Source organism: Rana temporaria, chromosome 3 (genome assembly GCF_905171775.1).
Source record: "Rana temporaria chromosome 3, aRanTem1.1, whole genome shotgun sequence".
Classification (NCBI taxonomy): domain Eukaryota; kingdom Metazoa; phylum Chordata; class Amphibia; order Anura; family Ranidae; genus Rana; species Rana temporaria.
Genome location: NC_053491.1, coordinates 216406941 through 216423179, shown reverse-complemented (window position 1 = coordinate 216423179; position 16239 = coordinate 216406941).

Genomic DNA, 16239 nt, shown 5'->3' with positions numbered 1-16239 from the left:
GAGGGATGTGCAGATCTTGGGCCAGGGTAGAGTCCAGAAAGCAACTGCATGCACCCGAGTCAACGATTGCCGGCAGGCGAAGTCTTTTCCGGCAACTGTAATGAAAGAAAAAGAACAAGATGAGCCATAGGCGTGTTTGAAACATGGAAATTATAAGTAGGTTGAATCATGGGCTTACTTGGCCTTATAGGACAGGTGCGTAAGAAGTGGCCAGAGGCTCCGCAGTACAGGCATAGATTGCTTTGGCGTCTGCATAGTCTTTCTTTGCTGGTAAGAGGTGAGCGGACCAACCCGAGTTGCATAGGTTCTGGATCGGGAAGGCCAACATGTTGAGAAGCCACAGGAGGAGGCGGAGCTGAGACAAGCCTAGGAGGAATCCAGGCAGGACGTGAAGTCTAAAAGCGCTCAGAGCGACGTTCCCGTAGGCGTCGGTCTAGTTGAGTGGCAGACTGGATCAGGGCTTCTAGGGAAGTGGGGGCTTCGGTTCTTGCCAACTCATCCTTAAGAGTCTCTGAGAGTCCTAGGCGAAATTGATACTTTAATGCCGCGTCGTTCCAGCCGGTGTCAGCTGACCATTTACGGAACTCGGCGGTGTAATCCTCCACCGGTCTTTTTCCTTGCGCCAAGTTATGGAGGACGGTCTCGGCAGAGGCCATACGCTGAGGATCGTCATAAAGTTTCGCCATATGTTCGAAAAAGGAATCCAGGGAGTCCAGGATCGGGCTCTGCTTTTCCAGAAGGCTGTGAGCCCATGCTTGGGGTTCTTCGGTCAGGAGAGATATCACGAACCCAACTTTGACAGATTCCGTAAAGAAGGTCCTGGGCTGGAGAGCCAAGTATTACGTGCAAGCATTTTTGAATGCCCGATATTTTCGGCATTCGCCGGAGAACCGTTCGGGAGTGGGGACCCGGGGTTCTGGATGAGTCAATGCTGCGACCGGATTGGTGGCAGCCTGTGGTGAAGAGGCCCCAGTAGGGGGTATAGCCGGAGAAGAAGAGGATCCAGGGGAACCGGTTAATTGCTGAAGGCGGCCATCCACTTGTATGTAACCTTCCTGGAGTTTTTGTACCGCCTCGGTAAGCGCGGACACCTGCTGGCAAAGTGTCTCGAAAGGTGAACGCACCCTGTCGGTCTCGGACATTTTTCTGTCTGGTTTATACTATCAGAAACCAGGTACTTAACGAGACCGATATGCAGAGGGTGGCTCACCTTTACGACCAAGCGCGCCCGCCCCCTGAGGTTGAGACAGGAGGCAGAAGCACAAGGCGGTACCGGTGCCAGCGAGGAAGCGGTGCTTGCAGGTAGCAGCAGATGTAGTAGCTTCTGTGGGGCTGCAGCCGGAGACAGGAGATAACTGAAGACACGTCAGGGATGCAGGTACGGATCAGGTCAAGATGAAGACTAAGGAAGTTCCAAAACACAAGCCGGGGTTCAAGGGGCAGAGAAGGTAGCGATCCAAGTCGCAAGCCAGAGTCCAAGGGCAGGAGAAAGTACAAGTCAGGGTCACAAGCCAAGGGGTCATTTCAGGAGAGTTCAAGCAAGGTTGATGAGACAAGCCAAGTTCAAAAGTTCCAGGAGAGAGCTGAGTCGGGAAGCAATCCACAAGGTAAGGTTTCCAGGAAACAGGATACGGGTCACAAGCTGACGATAAACCAGCAACCTGTCCTCAGACAGGGGCTGGTTTAAATAGGGCGGTCAATCCAGTGATTGGTCCCGAGCGGACCCGCGCCCGTGCACGCGCCTGGCCGCCGCGCCGTGCGCGCGTACAGTAGGTGAACCCGATTTTGTGTCAATCTCGCTCTCTTTCTCGGCGAGATTGAGCACCTACGAGCCCCATCGCGGGGGCCAGCACCGAGCAGGCTTGCCGCGATGGAGACAGAGCCGTCATAGAAGCGACGGGAGATCCGACTTGGATTCCCGCCAATTCTACACGTGTGCGGCGTTTGTTATGAATCCTGAGGGGGAAGTCCCCGCCGGATTTTAAATAAAAATCCGGCATGGGTCCCCCCCTCAGGAGCATACCGGGCCCTTAGGTCTGTTATGGGTTGTAAGGAGAGCCCCCCTACGCCGAAAAAAACGGCGTAGGGGGTCCCCCTACGATCCATACCAGACCCGTATCCAAAGCACGCTACCCCGGCCAGCCAGGAAGGGAGTGGGGACGAGCGAGCGCCCCCCCCCCCTCCTGAGCCGTACCAGGCTGCATGCCCTCAACATGGGGGGGTTGGGTGCTCTGGGGCAGGGGGGCGCACTGCGGCCCCCCCACCTCAGAGCACCCTGTCCCCATGTTGATGAGGACAGGGCCCCTTCCCGACAACCCTGGCCGTTGGTTGTCGGGGTATGCGGGCGGGAGGCTTATCGGAATCTGGGAGCCCCCTTTAATAAGGGGGCCCCCAGATACCGGCCCCCCACCCTAAGTGAATGAGTATGGGGTACATCGTACCCCTACCCATTCACCTGCAAGAAAAGTGGTAAAAACACAAATAAACCACACAGTGTATTAAAATATTTTATTAGTCTGCTCCGGAGGCCGCCCCCTGTCTTCTTTATTAGCTCTTTTACCAGGGGGGGGCTTCTTCTTTGACGTCTTCGGGTGGGTGGGGGCCGCCGTCTGGTTCTCTTCCACCGCCGGGGGGGGGTGGCTTTTAAAAAAGCCCCCACCCCCCCGGCGGGTTTCCTCCGGCGTCTTCGGCGGGGCTCTTCTTCTTCCGCTATCCCGACGGGTCTTCTCTGCTATCCGGGGGGTCTCGCCGCTCTCCGCTGTTGACTCGTCGCACCCCGGTTCTTCGTCTCGCAGTCCGGTCCCTTCTTCCGTGCTGTACGTCTTCTTCCGTGCTGTGAGTTCTTCTTCCGCGCTGTGACGTCATGTTCTTCACTTCTCTTCTTCTCCCGATGTTGACACAAGCGGTCCTCCTCGCTGAAATGACGGATGCGCGCCTTGCATCGGACCTATATAGGCCTCACAGTCCCATCATGCTCTGTACCTACCCATGTGATACCTACCCACGTGGTGGGTAGTAAATAGAGTCTACTTGTGTGTAATTTAATCTCAGTATAAATACAGCTGTTCTGTAAAGCCCTCAAAGGTTTGTTAGAAAACCTTAGTGAACAAACGGCATCACGAAGACCAAGTAATACTCCAGACAGGTTCAGGACAAAGTTGTGGATGAGTTTTTTTTTTTTAAATTCTTTATTTAATGATGCGTTACAGGTACAATAAAAAGGCAACTTCTCAGAACAAGCAATCAATGCCAAACGTTTGAAGTACAACCATTACTCCATACTATATTATGAAATATCAAAACAAATATTACAGGCAATAAGAATTACAAAACATTCTTAGCTTCATGTAGAAAACCCCTCAGGCAGGTCACACCGACATCGAGCCTGTCCAAGGGGGGGAAACTTCTAGATTGCTATGGAAATCCGACACATTATAGAGGGAAGTCTAAAATGGGGTAGAAAATGCTAACCTGTACACACCATATTTTCATTTATTGATTTGAAAAGAATTAGAAAATAAAAAAGAATGAAGGGGTAGGAAAAGAGAAGAGAAAAAAAAAGGGGGGATGGAGGTGTTGCCTCCCTGGGGATGGCATCAGCAGCGTCAGTCAGGCAGCAGAGACCTCCGCTAAAGGATCTTAATTAGGTATATTGGAGGAACTCGTCCGAAAAGCGGAAGAGGTCCCAATGGATCCATCTGGACTTGTGTTCCTCAGACTTATCCTGCAATGCCTCTGTCAGATCTTCCATCTGCCCTATATCCTTCACCCTCGCAAACCACTGGGTACTGTTGGTGCAGACTGTTGTTTCCCAAAGGCGGAATACAAGCCCGTGCCGCATTAAGGAAATGTTTGAGAAGGGATTTGTGGTAACGTTTTCTCGACAGTGAGATTAGGTTAAGCAGGTCCGCAGCTGGGTTATCTTGCAGTGAGATGCCTGTGAGCTTATGTATAAGCTTAAGCACTGGTTGCCAGAAAGTGGCAAGTGTAGGAAACTCCCAGAAAATATGCAGAAGGGTACCAGAATGGAGGCCACAACGTCAGCAACGGTCTGTTTGCTGAGGAAATATTTTTGCCAAAACTGATGGGGTTCTGTACCAACGTGTCAAAATTGTGTACGTGGTTTCCTGGTACCTACTGCATAGGGAGGATTTCTGAGCAAAAATAAGTATTCTCTCCTTTTGAGTTTCAGTAAAGGTAACTTGAAGGTCTCTCTCCTATTTGGCTAAGAACGGAGGGTCTCCTGTGGCGTGGAGATCCAACAAAGATTTGTATGAGGTTGATAAGGATCTCCGGATCGGACCCTCTCCCAGACAGAGCTCCTCAAAAGCGTGGAGCCGACGGGTAAAGAGAGCCGGGCTAGGCAATGATCTAAAGAAGTGCGATAACTGCAAGGTCCTCCAGTGATCCAGTTTAAGAGGGGACCGTCCAGAGAGCAATGTCTCCTGAGACATCCAACCGGATGGTTGCAATAGCTGCGAGGCCCTCAGAAGTCCCCTTGAGCCTTGATATGAGAAAGCCGGATCGGTGAGACCAGGTAAAAACCCGGGGTGCCCTACAATCGGCATCATTGGGGAAGGGAAACTGCTAAGTGTAAAAAGTCGGAAAAACCTGTCCAGTTCCGTTAAAGTGGGGCCAATCAACAGATGAGTAGTTAAGTGTGTAAGTAGTAAGTGTGTTTTTCCCGCCCAGGGCAGGCCCGGGAGTGGAGTCTGGGCTGCCTCCTGTTCCAGCGTTACCCAGAGTTTCAAGGCACTGTGTCGACACCAGTCTACGACCCTGGTCATATGCACTGCAGTATAGTATAAGGCCAGATCCGGGAAACCCACTCCGCCCTTCAATTTTGGTCGCAACAGTAACGATCTACCAAGGCGTGGATGTTTACCTCTCCAAATGAATTTGATAAATACCGACCAAACCGCATGAAAGAAGGTCTAAGGTATTCTCACCGGAAGTGCCTGCAATAAGTACAGCAGTCTGGGCATCGCGTTCATCTTAAGTACGTTGCAACGGCCAAACCAAGAAAGGTCTAGAGAGTCCCACTTTTTAAGGTCAGCGGTTAGCGTCGACAAAAAAGGTTGGAAGTTGAGGGAGAGAATGTCCTTTAGGTTCGCTGGAATTTTTGTTCCTAGATGTTGAATCGAGTGGGTAGCCCATTTAAATGGGAAATAAGGGCGTAAGTTCGCTCTGGTACCATCTGTTAATGAGACATTTAATGCCTCTGATTTTTGTAAATTGACCTTAAACTTAGACAAACTACTATAGCGTTTCAACTCCTGTAGCAAGGAGGGTAAGGAGGTAAGAGGTTTAGAGATATAAAATAAGAGGTCGTCGTCGTACGCCGCCACCTTGTGTCGGTAGTTGCTGGCTGTGATGCCTTGTATAGATGAGTTACCTCTAATATGTTGTAAGAAAGGCTCCAGAGAGAGAACAAACAGTAGTGGGGTCAGGGGACAACCCTGCCTGGTGCCAATGGATATGGAGAAAGGACAGGAATCGTAGCCATTCACTCGTACTGTGGCAGTGGGGTTCTTATAAATGGCTGAAATCCATGACAGGGTGGGGTCTGGTATTCCCACAACCTTAAGTGTCTCTTAAAGAAAGATCCAGTCCACCCTGTCAAAAGCCTTCTCGGCATCTGTGGACAGGAGTAAGAGTGCAATACGGGAGCATTTTGCAGTGTCTATGATGTTCAATGTTCGTATAGTGTTGTCCCTAGCCTCCCTATTTTGAATAAAACCAACTTGATCTGGTGCAATTAAACATTGCAGCAAGATGTTCATCCTGGAAGCCAGGATTTTGGTGAATAGTTTCATGTCATAGTTTAGAAGGGAAATAGGCCTATAGATGGCACAGAGTAACGGGTCTTTACCCGGTTTAGGGATCACGGAAATGGATGCACGTTGCATGTCCGCAGGGAATCCATGTCCGTCCAAGACAGCGTTAAAAGCCGTAACAAAGTGAGGTGCCAAGGAGTCCTGGTACTGTTTATAGTAGGGGAGGGTGAATCGTGGGTGAGGTTTAAGGCAGGATTACGTTATAAAAAAATATCCAAAGCTTTGAACATTTCACGGAGCACTGTTCAATCCATCGGCAGGATTACGTTATAAAAAAATATCCAAAGCTTTGAACATTTCACGGAGCACTGTTCAATCCATCATCGGAAATGGAAAGAGTATGGCACAACTGCAAACCTACGAAGACATGGCTGTCCACCTAAACTGACAAGCTTGACAAGGAGAGTATTTATCAGAGAAGCAACCAAGATGGCCCATGGTAACTCAGAGATCCACAGCTCAGATGGGAGAATCTATCCACAGGACAATTATTAGTCGTGCACTCTACAAATCTGGCCTTTATTGAAGAGTGGCAAGAAAGCCATTGTTATAAGAAAGCCATAAGAAATTCCATTTGCAGTTTGCGAGAAGCCATATGGGGGACACAGCAAACGTGTAGAAGAAGGTGCTCTGGTCAGATGAGACCAAAATTTAACTTTTTGGCCTTAAAGAAAAACGCTATACTGTATGTGGTGGAAAACTAACACTGCATGTCACCCTGAACACACCGTGGAACAACATAGTGGTAACAGTATCATGTTGTGGGGATGCGTTTCTTCAGCAGGGACAGGGAAACTGGTCAGAGTTGATGGGAAGGTGGATGGAGCCAAATACAGGGCAATCTTAGAAAAAAAACTATTGGAGTCTTCAAAAGACTTGCGACTGGGGCGGAGGTTCACCTTCCAGCAGGACAACAACCCTAAACATACAGCCAGAGCTACAATGGAATGGTTTAGATCAAAGCATATTTATGTGTTAGAATGGCCCAGTCAAAGTCCAGACCTAAATCCAATTGAGAATCTGTGGCAAGACTTGAAAATTGCTGTTCAGATGCTCCCATCCAATCTGACAGAGCTTGAGCTATTTTGCAAAGAATGGGCAAAATATTTACTCTTTAGATGTGCAAAGCTGGTAGAGACATACCTAAAAAAAAAAAACTTGAAGCTGTAATTGCAGAGAAAGGTGGTTCTACAAAGTATTGACTCGCAGCTGGTGTCCCGCGATCAGTCACAGGAGCTGAAGAACGGGGAGAGGTGTGTGTAAACACACCTTTTCTGTTCTTCTGTGTGGCAGTGGCACTGATCGTCTGTTCCCTGATATAGGGAACGATGATCAGTGACATCATGCCTACAGCCACGGCCCCATACAGTAAAAATCACTTCATTAGGGCACACTTCACCCCTTAGCGCCCCCTTGTGGTTAACCCCATTCACTGCCATTGCCATTTTCACAGTAATCAGTGCATTTTTATAGCCCTTTTCGCTGTGAAAATGGCAATGGTCCCAAAAATGTGTCAAAAGTGTCTGATGTGTCCGCCATAATGTCGCAGTCACGAAAAAAATCGTGAAAAATATTAATAAAAATGCCATAAAACTATCCCCTATTTTGTAAACGCTATGACTTTTAATAAAAAACGCAGAGGAAAGCTCTAGTTGTGGGAAAAAAAGGACGCCAATTTTGTTTGGGAGCCACGTCGCACGACGCAATTGTAAGTTAAAGCGACGCAGTGCTGAATCGCAAAAACTGGCCAGGTCCTATACATCCATAATGGTCCAGGTCTTAAGTGGTTAAAGAGCTTCCTATGGGAAAGAGATCAGGCCAGATGGTTATAATTGATTGATGTAATGCGTGGATTTTTACAATTAAAGCATTCATGTTTCTGAAGATTGGAGTGCGGTCACCTCTGTTGCACATACTTTGACAGTCTTTCAGTTTTTACGACTGGACCAGCACCAGATCTTCAGTACAGCTATTGTATCACCTGGAGTGGTGTTGCAAGCTCTCTTTGTCTTATCAGATGGTTATAATGATACCTATAATCGTAAATGTATGCCTCTGCTCGTGTCGTAATTATTTAAATTTTCTGATTGGAGATAAAGATATACGTATGGAGGCCCTACTGCCTCTATTACGGTTATCCCTAATGTGGGTAAAGATTTAACATAGCGTGCAAATTCTCACCCAATATCCCTTCTAAATTTGGATGTTTAGATCCTGGCGAAGTTGATTGCAACAAGGCTGCACTATTTCTTCCCAAAAATAGCCCATCGGGATCATGTAGGGTTCATCAAAGGCTAAGAAGCTAGAGACAATTCAGTTTGGGCTCTCCATCTTATGCCGCGTACACACGATTGGTTAAACCAACTTGTTTTAAATTTAACCGATGGATTCCTAACCGATGGGAAAAAAACAATCGTTAGTAGGCACAACCATCGGTTAAAAATCCATGCATGTTCAGAATCAAGTTGACACATGCTTGGAAGCATTGAGCTTTGTTTTTTTCAGCACGTCGTTGTGTTTTACGTCACCGCGTTCTGACACGATCGTTTTTTTAACCAATGGTGTGTAGGCGCGACGGACCATCAGTCAGCTTCATCGGTTAACTGATGAAAACGGTCCATTGGTCCGTTCTCATCGGATGGACTGATCGCGTGTACGCGGCATAACTCATTGGGTTTCTACACAAAGGGAGCACCCGCATGGTCTACTCCTGTCAGCTGACTCTGAAAAGGCTTTCAACAGGATAGACTTAATTTTTCTTGAAGAAACCCTAAGGCCCCTTTCAGACGGACGGATAGAATGGTGCTTTTAGCTGCGGATTTTCTATTTTTCTACCGCAGCTAAAAGCACACAATGTTTGCCTATGGCCCCATTCACACACAGCGTTTACGCACGATTACGTTACATGCGGTTTGGTGCGAATAGAAAAAATAGAATTGAATGCGTCCAGGTGCGATGTAGCGCAGCTATATGCACACAACCGCAGGTAATCGCAGTCTTTTTTGTCAACTGCGGATAGCAGCGTTTTAGAATTCAAGGGACCCAAACAAAAACAAAAAAATAAAAATGGTTGCTATGGAAATGAATACCGCAGCTAAACGCAGCCGCAGTTAAACGCACGTAAACGCATGTAATCGCAATGTGCAAATGCAGCTAATCGCAGTGCCTGGAGCCTTGAATTTCACAAAACATTTGTAGTGCTTTTAACTGCGGCAAAACAGCCGTCCGTCTGAAAGGGGCCTAAAGGCCCTGTGGTTAGAAAGTCATTTATTAAATTGGATTTTTGTTTTATATATGGCACCCTCCATGAGGATTAAAGTAAATGGTACACTCTCACAGTCTTTTAGTATTAAGAATGGGACTAGGCAGGGATGTCCCCTGCCACCTTTTTTGTTTACATTAATTATATCTGAGATCTAGGGGAAAACAGAACATCCGATGTCCTTTTCTACCCCAGATAAAACAAGTTTGGATTGAAATGTTAGTAGAATATAACAGAACAGAATATAATATAGAATTCTGGGAAGCAACATAATTTTGATAATATTAAAGGATAAATTCCTTGAGGCTTCATATGTGTGGTTTTCCATGCGTTTGGAAACGCACAGATGTGAATGCAGCCTCATTGTTCTTGTGTAAACAAATCAATTTCACTTTCAGTCCCGATTCACGCCTAGCTTGGTGGAGGTGTTTTTTGGCACATTTATACCGTGACACACATAGTACAACCAGTTGATTTTGGTGGGCTGTCCTACACGTGACCAAGTAGCTCCTGGGACATTTTGGCGCATTTGCATGTTTTTTTACTGTGCGTTTTGCTGCATTTTTCACTTAATTTTTTCACATGGCAAAATGTGTTTGCTTCTGTGTTTGGTGTGCCGTTAATAATTAATATCACCAAAAGCACAACTAGTTATTTTTAGGTGTGTAAAAAGTACAAACTCTGTACAATCTCCTTTAGATTTACCAAAACTATATAATAGAAGGAGACACCATCTATCCAATCACTCTGTATCCAGTCAGGCAGGCCCTTGCACTACATAGTTGATGGTCGATCAAAAGAAATTGTATACCACTGCCCATTATGTTGACATCAGTGCGGCTGCCCTGGCAGTGGCACCCTGCTACAAATTCTTTGGGAATGTAATTCCATTAAGGGTTTTTGGAATGCAGTATTTAAAGCGGAGGTTCACCCAAAAATCCACTTTTTGACATTAGCTGTAGCATACTGCTAACATCTGCAGTATGCTGTTTTTTTTTTTTTTTTTTACTTGTACTTATCGTTATATGAGCCCTTGTTTTCCGGCTCCGAGCGGGGAATCCTGAGGGGAATGGGCGTTTCTAAGCGAAGAGGAGTTGATTGACGGCTGCTAAGGCACGTCTTGGCCTCTGTTTAATCTTCAACTGCCATGATGCTGCACATGTGATCAGTTATGACACCAGCCATTGGATGGTTTGACAGTTTGGTTGAGAGCACAACCAATGTGACAGCTAGCATTCCCGGCATGCCAGGAATGTAACTGCTTTTTCAAACTGTTAAATTGATGGATTTACTTCCGCTTTAAGGATGCTGGAAAGTTCATTTTGAGGGTGAACCTCCGCTTTAAACTTATCTTCATGACTACTGGTGTCCTTTCCAGGTCCTCCCCGCAATTGGTACTGCTAGCTGTGGGTATAGACAAATATCCTCCTCAATTCAGAACTATAGTAATCCATATATTACTGGCTTCCAATTTTGTTATAACAAAATAATGGAAATCCACTGTAGCCTCAAATATACCTGTGATTCAAAGAGTTAGGCCCCGTACACACGAGAGGATCTATCCGCTGGAATTGATCTGCGGATCAGTTCCAGCAGATAGATACGCTGGTGTGTACAACCCAGCGGATCTTTTTCCGCGGATTTTTTTCGGGCCGACCGATTTCCAGCAGATAAAAATTTCTTAGCATGCTAAGAAATCCATCCGCTGGAATTGGCTTCAGCGGATCGATCCGGTGGTCTGTACAGACTCACCGGATCGATCCATCCGATTCCCTCCCTCGCATGCGTCGTAATGATTCGACGCATGCGTGGGTATCCTTATATGACAGCATCGTGCACGTCGCCGCGTCATCATCGCGGCAACGGCGCGACACGTCATCGCGACGGGATTTCGGCGCGGATTTCGATCCGATGGTGAGTACACTCCATCGGATCCAAATCCGCGGAAATCCTCGAGAGGATTTATCCGCGGATACGGTCCGGCGGACCGTATCCGCGGATCAATCCTCTCGTCTGTACCCGGCATTAATGTTTACTATGACTATGAGAGAGCTATCGCTTGTAACACTCAAAATCTGAAATCTATTTCAGAGAGAATATGAGAGGACTTGGTTCTTTATATATTATATTAAATATAAAAAAAAATTCTACTTGTGAGCGATGTGCTCATGTAAACCAATGGTGTCGCGTTTTGTCAAAAATTATTACATAGTTGGTAAAGCTAAAAAAAGACACCAGTCAACCCAGTTCAACCTGTATGTGTGTGCATGATTATTGTATTTTGTTTTATTTTATTTTGTTGTTCTTCTTTATAAAAATATCATAAAAATGATTTGATCATAAAGGAGATTGTACAATCAGATTGTATAGTGTATGGTGAGCTTTACAAATCCCAGGACATACTTCTCCTGTTTCCACTTTTACCACTTTATCCACATAGGCTGTTGTCTCATGGCTAGCCCCCACACACTCTGACAAGTGAAAGATCTATGACTGTGTACAGTGCCGGCCCAAGACATGGTGCTGCCTGGGACCAAAAAATAAAAAATGATAACGCCCACCAAAAGGCCCCCCACATTCATTGTTTTATAAAGCATTTTATACAGCACAGTGCTTGTGCTGTGTAATTTGGTCCCCCGTAACATCTAAACACTGTTCCCAGGAGAGCGGGGACCAGTCACGGCGCCGCTATCCTTGCGCATGCGCAGTAGGGAATCGGGCAGTGAAGCCATCAGGCTTCACTTCCTGATTCCATCACCTAGGATGGCGGCGGAAGCAACCGAGGACCGATCGGTGGCTCAGCCTCAGGTGCTGACCTCGCGTGCGCGCTGGACAGGTAAGTGTCCATTTTTAAAAAGTCAGCAGCTGCCGTATTTGTAGCTGCTGACTTAAATAAAATAAAAACGTCGGAACCTTCGCTTTAGACCATTAGAATAAGGAAAAAAGATGCAGCGCTGTGAGAATTATATTATATTATTATACATATGCGAGTGGGTGTGCACCTAGGTCCATCTTAATTTAAATGTTTGTTACAGTTACAGCTCCACAGGCTGCACATATTTTTTGTTTTTGGATACACATATATTTCCAATTTGTATTAATACATTTCTCACATCGCTGCATCTTTTTTCCTTATTTTTGGGTTTGCAATATCTCTGATGATGGTGATTGCTGATGCTGACATCCACTTTACTATTTTTTTTTATATACAGTAATGCAATTTTTTCACATGATGCACAGTACCATGAGCAGGATTCAGGAAGTAAGAGCTGCCCAGCACAGACCACAGCTACTGGACTGGGTTGCCAGCTGATCTTCAGTATAGCAAGAACTGTAAAGTTACCTTTTCTTTCAGAAAGCTGGCTCACACTGTCAGTCCAGGGGTCGGCGTCGGCCACAGCGCAGCCGCACAGGCAGCTCTCCTCCTTGTCCTCAGGCTCAGTCAGAGAGGAGACAACCCACACACTTCCCTCACGCTGCCACAGGAGATAGAGGATGGAAGAGGTGGGCGGACTGCGGAGCAATTGATTGGCGTGGAGGGCGGCTGAGCGCTGTGAATGCTGGGGCGGCTGCGGCCTCCTGATGTCATCACTGGTCTGGTTGCTAGGCGCCGGTCGCCGCTGTCAGCATGGCACCGCTCGGACTGTAACTTTCTGCCAGCTGGATTGCCGCCCCCTCCTAGATGCCGCCTGGAACCATGGTCCTATTGGGTCCCATGGTAGGGCCGGCCCTGGCTGTGTATTTAGTAAGCTGATAAGGGGTGGTAGTGATGGGCTGGAAGGGGGGCAGATGATGCAGGGTGTGTGCTAAAGAGTATAGTTGGGCGAACGGTTCGGCCCGAGCATGAGTTCAGGCCGCACATTCAATGAAACACCTGAATTATAGGGGAGTTTGACCGTTTGTTTTGCACGCCAAACTACCACAATGCATTGCATCGCCACACAGTGCATTAGAAGCTCTGATTGGCTGAAGCAATGAAAGTTTTGCCCAATAAGGGCACAGAGCACTGTCAGAGCCATGATTAGAGAAAGTAATGATGACTATCCAATCATGACTCATTAATCTTAGTCTCACCCAACACTATAAAAAAAATTCTCCCCATAGCAGCCATTTTCAGTGTGATATTGCCTTGGAGAGAGATAGAAAAGGGCGTTCAGTGCTATAGTGACTCAGTAGTAGAATGTAGAAGTGTAGAATATCAGTTTAATGTGAATCTAGTGATGTGCAGTGTGAGTGTAGTTTGACCATTCATTTTTACTTTAGTGTCAGTTTATTTTTGCAGGGCAGGTTTCCTGCAGTATATTTTAGTGTGTTACTGCACATTTAATGCAGGCTTATTCTGCCTCCTTGTCCACTGCTACTCACGTCATAGCTCCAGCATCAGGCATAGAGGAGTCATTATTTGAACACAGCCATATCCACTTGCTTCTTGATGATGCACAGCCATAATTTGATTCAGAACTTGGTTCTGAGGCTGAGGAAGGTAGAAACATGAGCCTACAGAGAGGGGAAACACTGCTAAACAACAAATTGAAAGTCACGTTCCCCCTAGTCGCAGCATATTGCCAAGTTGTCTCTAGTGATAATGAAGATGGAGGGGGTGATGATGATGTCACTGACACAACTTGGGTGCTCGATCGAGCAAAGGATGAAAGTGAGGGTGAGGCACAACCCCAAAGAGGCAGCCATCATGGGAGAGTAGAGCAGCCACCCAATTCCACCAGATTGTGGAGCTGTTGTCTCCTGGCCCACTTCCCACAGCTCAGCTGATTGGACCTTTTTTAGCAAATGTGCAGCGGATCGCACTGTTGCAATTTGCAAACTTTGCAAGCATTGCAAAAACACCAGCCATTTGGTTACCACATGCTTGACAAACCCATTGGCAAGAGCATCTAAAAACCACACAAAGGAACACAATTCTGCTTCTCACTCCTCATCTTTCTGGTCTACTCTGGCTATACCTCATGACCTCTCAGAAGCCTCCACTGACAGGGATGATAGTATAGCACAGGATGTCCCAGGTCCTTGCAGCACCTATGCCAGTAGCACACCACCGGCTGTAGACAACAGCAGGCAAATTTCTCTGCCCCGTCTGCTGCAGCAGAAAAAAAATACAGTCACTGCCACCCACATGCCCAGCGTCTAAATTCAAGCTTGTTAAAAATGCTTGCTTTACAACTCCTGCCCTTGTGTCTGGTGGATTCTGCCCCCTTCTGTGATTTTGCAGAATGTACTGTACCACAATGGCAGGTTCCCAGTCGCTATTTCTTTTCACGTAAGGCCATTCCAGCTCTCTACCATCACATGGAAGGCAATGTGGCATCGTTGGGCAAGGCTGTCAGCTGCAAGGTCCACATTACTGCTGACACGTGATCCAGCAACCATGGTCAGGGACAGTATATTAGCACACTGGGTGCTTGCAACTCTGAAGAATGCAGGACAGGGCTCAGTGCTGCAGCTTGTTGTGCCACCACATCTCCATACAGCTAGTGATGATAAATTATAGAAGCACATGTGAATGAGTTCTTAAGATTGGTTTTATTTATTTTTTAGCATTGTATTTGGTTTTTATTTTTTAGCTGCCCTGTTGGGGGGCTTTGGTGAAGTATCAAGGGTCTAAACAGACCCCTGATGTTTCACATTTAAAGCTAAGAAATGGACGAAGGACATAAATTCATCAGTCCCCTATCCTGCAGCCTCAGCTACACAGTTGAATAAATAGGAAATGTTCACAGGCCTCCTATTCATTCATAAACTGAGGCGTAGTAAATATAGTTTACTAGGCTACAGATATGAATGAGATGAGCGATCTGTACCGATTTTGAAATTGACAGGTACATCAAAATTTCGATTTTTCAGAGGGAGTCTTGCAAAGATTGCTTTAGTATTTTTTACAGTACAGGTTTTTTTGTTAACACACACTTGCTCTCAATTACCATGTTGTTCGCAAAATTTAGGGCTAGATTCAGGTAGGGGGACGTACAATTGTGCGGGCGTAGCGTATGTTATTTAAGCTACGCCGCCGCCTTACATGGGCAAGTGCAGTATTCACAAAGCACTTGCTCCGTAAGTTGCGGCGGCGTAGCGTAAATGGGGCCGGCGTAAGCGCGCCTAATTCAAATGAGTATGAGGGGGGTGTGTTTTATGTAAATGGCTGGTGACCCGACGTGATTGACGTTTTTCCCGAACGGCGCAAGCGCCGCCTGTGGAATTTTCCAGTGTGCATTGCTCCAAAGTACGCCGCAAGGACGTCATTGGTTTCGACGTGAATGTAAATTATTTCCAGCTCTATTCGCGAACGACTTACGCAAACGATGTAAAAAATTAAAAATTTGACGCGGGAACGACGTCCATACTTAACATTGCATACGCCTCATAATAGCAGGAGCAACCTTATGCCGAAAAAGCCTAACGTAAACGACGTAAAAAAATAGCGCCGGGCGTACGTAAATTTGTGAATCGGCGTATCTAGGTCATTTGCATATTCTACAACGGAAGCGCCACCTAGCAGCCAGCGTAAATATGCACCCTAAGATACGACGGTGTAAGAGACTTACGCCAGTCGGGTCTTAGGCTAATGTCGGTGTATCTTGCTTTCTGAATACAGAAAGAAGATACGCCGGCGCAGCTTTGAATTTACGCGGCAAGATACGCCGGCGTAAATCAATGCTGAATCTAGCCCACAGTGTCTAAGTATGTCTCTTAAGGAGCAACACCTAGCAATTTGTTCCACCACATTCTATTCATTTTGTGGCATAAAAATAGAGCAACAAATGGACTTTCTGGCCCAGATTTAGGTACATTTGCGCGATATTTGCGGGGGAGCAGGGCAGCGATTTTGCCCTGCGCCCCCGCAAATATTTTGCGCTGCCCTCGATTCACGGAGCAGTAGCTCCGTAAATTGCGATGGCGCGCCGGCAAAATTGCCCGGCGTAAGCGCGCGCAATGTAAATGATCCCGCCGGGGGCGGGAATCATTTAAATTAGGCGCGCTCCCGCGCCGAGCGTACAGCGCATGCTCCGTCGGGAAACTTTCCCGACGTGCATTGCGGCAAATGACGTTGCAAGGACGTCATTTGCTTCAAAGTGAACGTGAATGGCGTCCAGCGCCATTCACGAATCACTTACGCAAACGCCGTGA